The sequence below is a fragment of the Rhagoletis zephyria genome, unplaced genomic scaffold, assembly GCF_001687245.7.
Source record: "Rhagoletis zephyria isolate East Lansing unplaced genomic scaffold, Rhagoletis_zephyria_1.1 Rzeph_scaffold_00402, whole genome shotgun sequence".
Taxonomy (NCBI): domain Eukaryota; kingdom Metazoa; phylum Arthropoda; class Insecta; order Diptera; family Tephritidae; genus Rhagoletis; species Rhagoletis zephyria.
In genome coordinates this window covers 229260-235259 of record NW_016157486.1, presented here as the reverse complement: position 1 = coordinate 235259, position 6000 = coordinate 229260, and positions in this window count along the sequence as shown.

Genomic DNA, 6000 nt, shown 5'->3' with positions numbered 1-6000 from the left:
CTGGGTACTATTTCGGGATTTTAGGGATTTTCGGATTTCTCGGGACTTATCGATATAATAATCGGTATTTTATCTGTTTTGTTATCGATATTTTTTTTGAGTTTGTTATCGAAATTTTTATAGGTATTGTTATTGATTTTGTTATCGATATTTTTCATCCATTATTTGATCGATATTTTAATCGATTTTATAGTCGATTTTTTATAGATTTTGTAATCAATTTTATCGATATTTTTATCGATTTTGTCATCGATAATTTTATCGATTTTATTATCGATTTTGCTATCGATGTTATTATCGGTTCTGTTATCGATATTTTTATCGATGCTTTTATTGATTTTGTTATCGATTTTGCTATCAATATTACTATCGATATTTTTTCTTATATTATTTCTTCTTTTTTTCTTCTATTTCTTCTTTCGTTTCGTCGATATTTTCTTCTTTCGTTTTTGACTTGAATGTGCTCTTAACTATATCACGTATTCTATGTTCAAATTTGGCAGCTGTGCCTCCAATGCAGCCTGTAGACCAAGACGAAGGCGCTGGACTGTTCCTTTTGTATTTTTTTTTTATTTTTTCGGCATTTCTTATTATTACTTTGATGTTTAGCCTTTAATTTTCATAAGGCATTCATTTGAGAGAGTAGTTAGAGGATTAATGCCAGAATCAATAGCAATTCAAATATTAATTTACACCTGTTTACGTAAACTGAGAAAAGGGTTTAGTTACGTACACTAAAAATGTTTTTCTCAACTCATGATTGGGTTATTGTTACATTATTTAGTCATAGTTATCAAATCAATTGTTGAGATGAATATATTTGGCTGACTTTTTTCTGAGTGTATATTTTGATGTAAAAACGTATAGTACATACCCTGTGGGGAAAATCTCTAGTTCTGAATTGGTGCGCTTCTTGTACATTTAGACCCAGTACTGGTTCACGATAAATCTCTTTTGCATGCAAACAACTGGCGAATTTAACATGGCGATGTCCTAGGAAGTGTCAATTGTCGCCCGCTGCATCCCTTTTTCGATAGTTCTGAACTAGTCCTAAATTCTATAGTTCCGAACCAGTTCTAAAATCGACAGACGAAAGAAAGGAGTATCTTGATTTTTCAATCTTTTTGGTTCTTCCGTGTGTGCGATTTTAAGTTATTTTGGAAGAAATGTGTTTTCAATTTGAAACTAAATTTGTTTGAGTGATTGTAAGAAATTTACGTTTACATACCTTTAGCTGTAGCTGAGTTTGCAGAGGTGCTCGCTGTTATTCCTTAGATTCCAGACTGTCCCAAGATGTTAAAATGTTAACACAAATTTTAGTTTTGTATTACCAAGCTATGAAAAAGCATCTGCGAAGCACAGAATAGAAGCGTATTTGAACGAAAAAGCCGCCGAATACATATCTATGTAAAGTGAACAAGCCCCCCGCTGCATCCCTTTTTCGATAGTTCCGAAATAGTTCCGAAATAGTTTTAAATTCGACAAATAGGATCTAGTTCGTTCTGCATCCCTTTTTCTATAGTTCCGAACCATTTCTAAATGCGTCACTTTAGATATGGATTTCTAGTGAAAAAAACTGAAAAAATTAGTTTCTTAAAAGTACCACTTTTCGCCGATTTTGGACTAGTTCCTTTTTGGCGATAAAGACCTAGTACGGAACTAGAAATTTGATTCACTGGTCCGCGGTTTCCCTACAGGGTATGTATGTATGAGTGCGCTTTACACTACCTAATACATCAATCAATTATCAATAAACTGAACTCATTAAACAAACTCAATCCATCAACGCATTACAACAAATAACGGTACAATTTGACTTGTACAATTTTCCCTTCAAACTTTAATTGGAAAACAAATTGAACTTCATAGCTAAAGCAGATATTTGAATAAAATGTTGTTTCAGTAACGCAGTAAAAGGCAGTTAATGCAAGTACATAAGTTTAATTTTTATAGTTATGTACACAAGTATATATGTATGTCATGCCGATTGTAGTCTTCGATCATCAATTGATTTCACAGGCGGTTTTATCACGGTTGCCAAATTGGCCAAAATATACAATATATGGCACATTTTTTCCAGTTAAGTACACTGGTACATAACTTTTAGATTTAATACATTTCCTAAATCACTTAAGGTTTGATAATTTGTAACACATGACCACAAAACCGAATGCGCCAAATACACGTCACTAAATTGGTGTAAATAAGAATTTTTGCATAGCCCACTCAAATAGCAAAGCGAAACTAATTTTTAAGCCAGCGAGCCAAATGAAACATCTGATTGGCCAAGAAAAAATTCACGTTGGCATTCAAATATAGCACGATACAGGGAAATAAACGCGCCTTCTGCGGCACCATTTCGACTTTTGGACTTACATCACCCTTTTATCGGTAATACCACGGTCACAGATATCACACAAAAATTTTGGTCCCGATTAGAGACGGTTAAAGCGTGTCGCACAGGGGCCAAAGCTCATATTCCTCTATGGAGACTGCAAAAATTAAAATTATTTTTTTTTCATCTAATACCCAAAATCGATACTATTCGAAGATATCGCATATAAATTTTGGTCTCAATTGGAGTCGATACATGACTTTGAAATTTGATGTAAAGAGGTGAGGTACTTAGAGAACCCGTCTTTATCGTATGACCCGGACCCAAAACATAGATGACGCTGAAATCACGATATTTAGATGCCCCTTTAAAAATTTAGATTTTAGATAACTTAATAAAGCCTTATTCCTTAAGTATGCATTCAAAGAAACACATAATTGTTTAAGCTCCACAGATATCCTAGGCAACATAACGGGTCATCGGTATATCAAGTAGAAGTGTGCTGAATTAGAGAGAAACCGGTAGGAACATCAGTGACCCCGTTTGAACGGGAAAACTCTGTCATCCTGTGGAACAGCAGGATTAAAGAAGAAGATTGCGCACTCTCGGCAAACCTTGCAATACTAGCAGATATCTCACAGGTGGAAATAAAAGCTCTTAACATCGAAGGAGACTAACACCTAACCCAAATGTTATCTCAGCGTGTTATTCTTGGAATATGAGTGAGCAAGGTTCTGCTCTTCGATCCATTCAACCTAAACTAATAATTTTTACATTAAAAACCATTTTTGCATAGCAACACTATTTTTGTATTGGACAAAGCAAAAGTTCTTATAATAAAAATATTGCAGACGAGTGTATGCAGCCAATGCGTATCTATGTATTCTTGGCAACAAGTCGTTATCCTTGACTCCATTAGCGCCATTCGCCAGTGCCGATAAAGAACTCAATATCCGCCCGACAGTGCAGGCGGTTGCTCTGTGGTGAAACGAAATTTTCACCTTGTTCAGCATTTTTAGTTTTGGTCTATTTTCGTTTGGCAATCAACCGCGCGCTCTGTTGTCCTGTGTGATGTTGTGCTGTTCTGTGCTAGTACGCACTCTTCCGTTTCAACAATGCAAATGAATTTATTAATTCCGCAATGCAAAAGCAACAAGAATTTTTATTTTCTTTTTCCCGAAAAATGTTAAGCAAATTGAAATCGACAGCGGGGCTAAAAATTGTTTCCTTCCAGCATTTTTCAGCCATGCACAATTATGTACTTATTTGCGGGCTCTGCTTTTTTGCCCCATAGTCGGTATTTGTATTGCCTTCATGCTTTGTTCAAGCTTTCTTGCTTTGTGTTTTATTTTGTTTATCTCTTTTCCGGTTAGTCTCGGTTTTTCTCTTCGCTCATGGCATTAATCCTTCAACTGTCGCATCCATTGTTAATGTCCTTTGTAGTTGACAAGAGCTGCTGAACGCATGTATGCACATGCATGTACATGTCCGTGTTCAGCTGGTGTCATCCGATGGTAATTCAATTCGAAATCGATTGAAATGTAAATGACGTAGCGTTCTATAGAAGCGGCAAAAAGATCGAGACTTTGGTGTACGACTTGTCATTAATTCAGTGGAAAGTGCCGGAGAAGCGCATAAACGGAGATAAATGAATGAATGATTGAATGACTGAGTGACTGCAGCTAATGCATGTTCATAAGTATGTATGTATGTATGTGTGATTGTGTATTGTCGTGGTTTGTCTAATTAACTATTTACATACTTGTTTGCTAATGAATTAAGCAAAAATCCGCTTATCACTTGAAAGAACCATCCTCTGAAGATTAAAAAAAAATCTTCATTTGAAAAGGTAAAGAAAATATGAGAGACTTTTAGTATATTTAAGGGAAACGACTGCTGCTACGGTGGTGTGGTAAAACTAATGGGTGATTCATAAGGTGGCATAGAAAAGCATGTTGCCACATTAACATAAACTTAAGATACAAATATGTTTTTGATTATTTCTGAGCAACCAAGTCCTGTGGATCATTGAATGGAAAGGTTTAGAGATAATTCATGTATTTCGATCTTTAAGGAGACCATTTTTGAATAAGATTTGCTTATTGCTTTAAAATATTGGGTAGTTTAAAAAGTCTCCGCCACTTTGTGGTGTTGATGTCAATATGTCTGGCAGACCTAATCCAAATGACTAATGCCACTTTCAAAGCGGACATTTTTAGAGAATTTCTCTCGCCTGTGCAAAATTTGTTGACTATCTGTAGAAAAACGCTATACAAAAATTTAAGACTACCGTTAATTTCTTCATTAACCAATGATCGCATCTAAACCAAATTAATATGAGACCGCCTCTGAGGTATCACCTTTCCTCTAAAAAGATTGTAGAAATTGGTTAACGTGGTCCAAAGTGAAAAAATTTTTTTTTTAGATTTAAAAAATTATGTATATATTTAAAAATTTAAGAAACATAGGATGCACAATCAAAAGCGTACTTAGTTCATTTTCCAACCTAAACGAAGGGGATTCACATTGTCATACAATGTAACTTAAGTACTAATTAGCTGATTTAGTTAAGTAAGGAAAGCAAAATGCGTCGTTTCGTTGAGTCTTGATAAGTCATTGTGATTACAAATTTGAGATGTTACTTTGGGTAACTTTTGAACTTCCTATGAGTATAAAGGCCCATCTGCAGTGTGGCTAAGTAATTCATCAATGTTTATTCAAAATTGATATTTACAATCGCACTTTAGCAAAGAAGTGGTTTTCCAAGAAATTTTAGGAAAATGTGGCTGGTACCGCCCACTTGTATGATATATGCGTATCTCAAAAACTACTCGAGCGATCTCGACCAAATTTGGTACTCACATTTTGCTTGGCCTCCTTAATTACCCTCTTGAATATTTTCGAAATCGGCAGAAAATCACGGACCTGTTTACGAAAATTTAATTTAAGTTATTTAAGAAAAGTCACCTAAGGTCGACAATTTTTATGCGATTGCAACAAATGAGGTATCAGTTTATTTTAAAATAGATATAATTTTATATAGAACTCAAGCCTGGTCCCATAATAGATTATTATATACCATTTTAAAGGCCTATACATATATACTCTTCTCAGATCATATTCGATCTTTGAAATCGAATCAAAAATAATCATTCAAAAACTCATAAATCTACAAAATCCTATTTTCTGACTTAAATCGACAGGTAGCGATCTCTAAATTACCTTTAAACAATCAGCCCGCTAATGTATGTATGTGCGAGTACAAATTTACATATCTATGTGTTGTGGCAAAATAAAATGGATAATGTCACGGAATTTTATAGTTTGTATTAAAACACTTGTTGCTCCTAATGCATGTGGAAATAAATTATAAAATTTTCATAGCCTAATGTGCATGCTCGAGCAGCTGCATTGAAATTCGGTAATTGCATTTTGTTGTACGCTTAATGGCATGCCATTCAACCTGCTGGTTTATATGCTAATGTTGTTGTAGCAGCACAATGCTGATTAATCTTTGGTGGTCAGGCTTGACGCTCGCCAAATTAAGCGCCTGAATAGATTGCCTCAAACAGAAAAAATAATGAAATCGATTATTTGGTGAAAGAAATGAATGAATTAAAATATAATTAGGTGCAATTAGCTCAATCAATGCATTTCATTAAAAT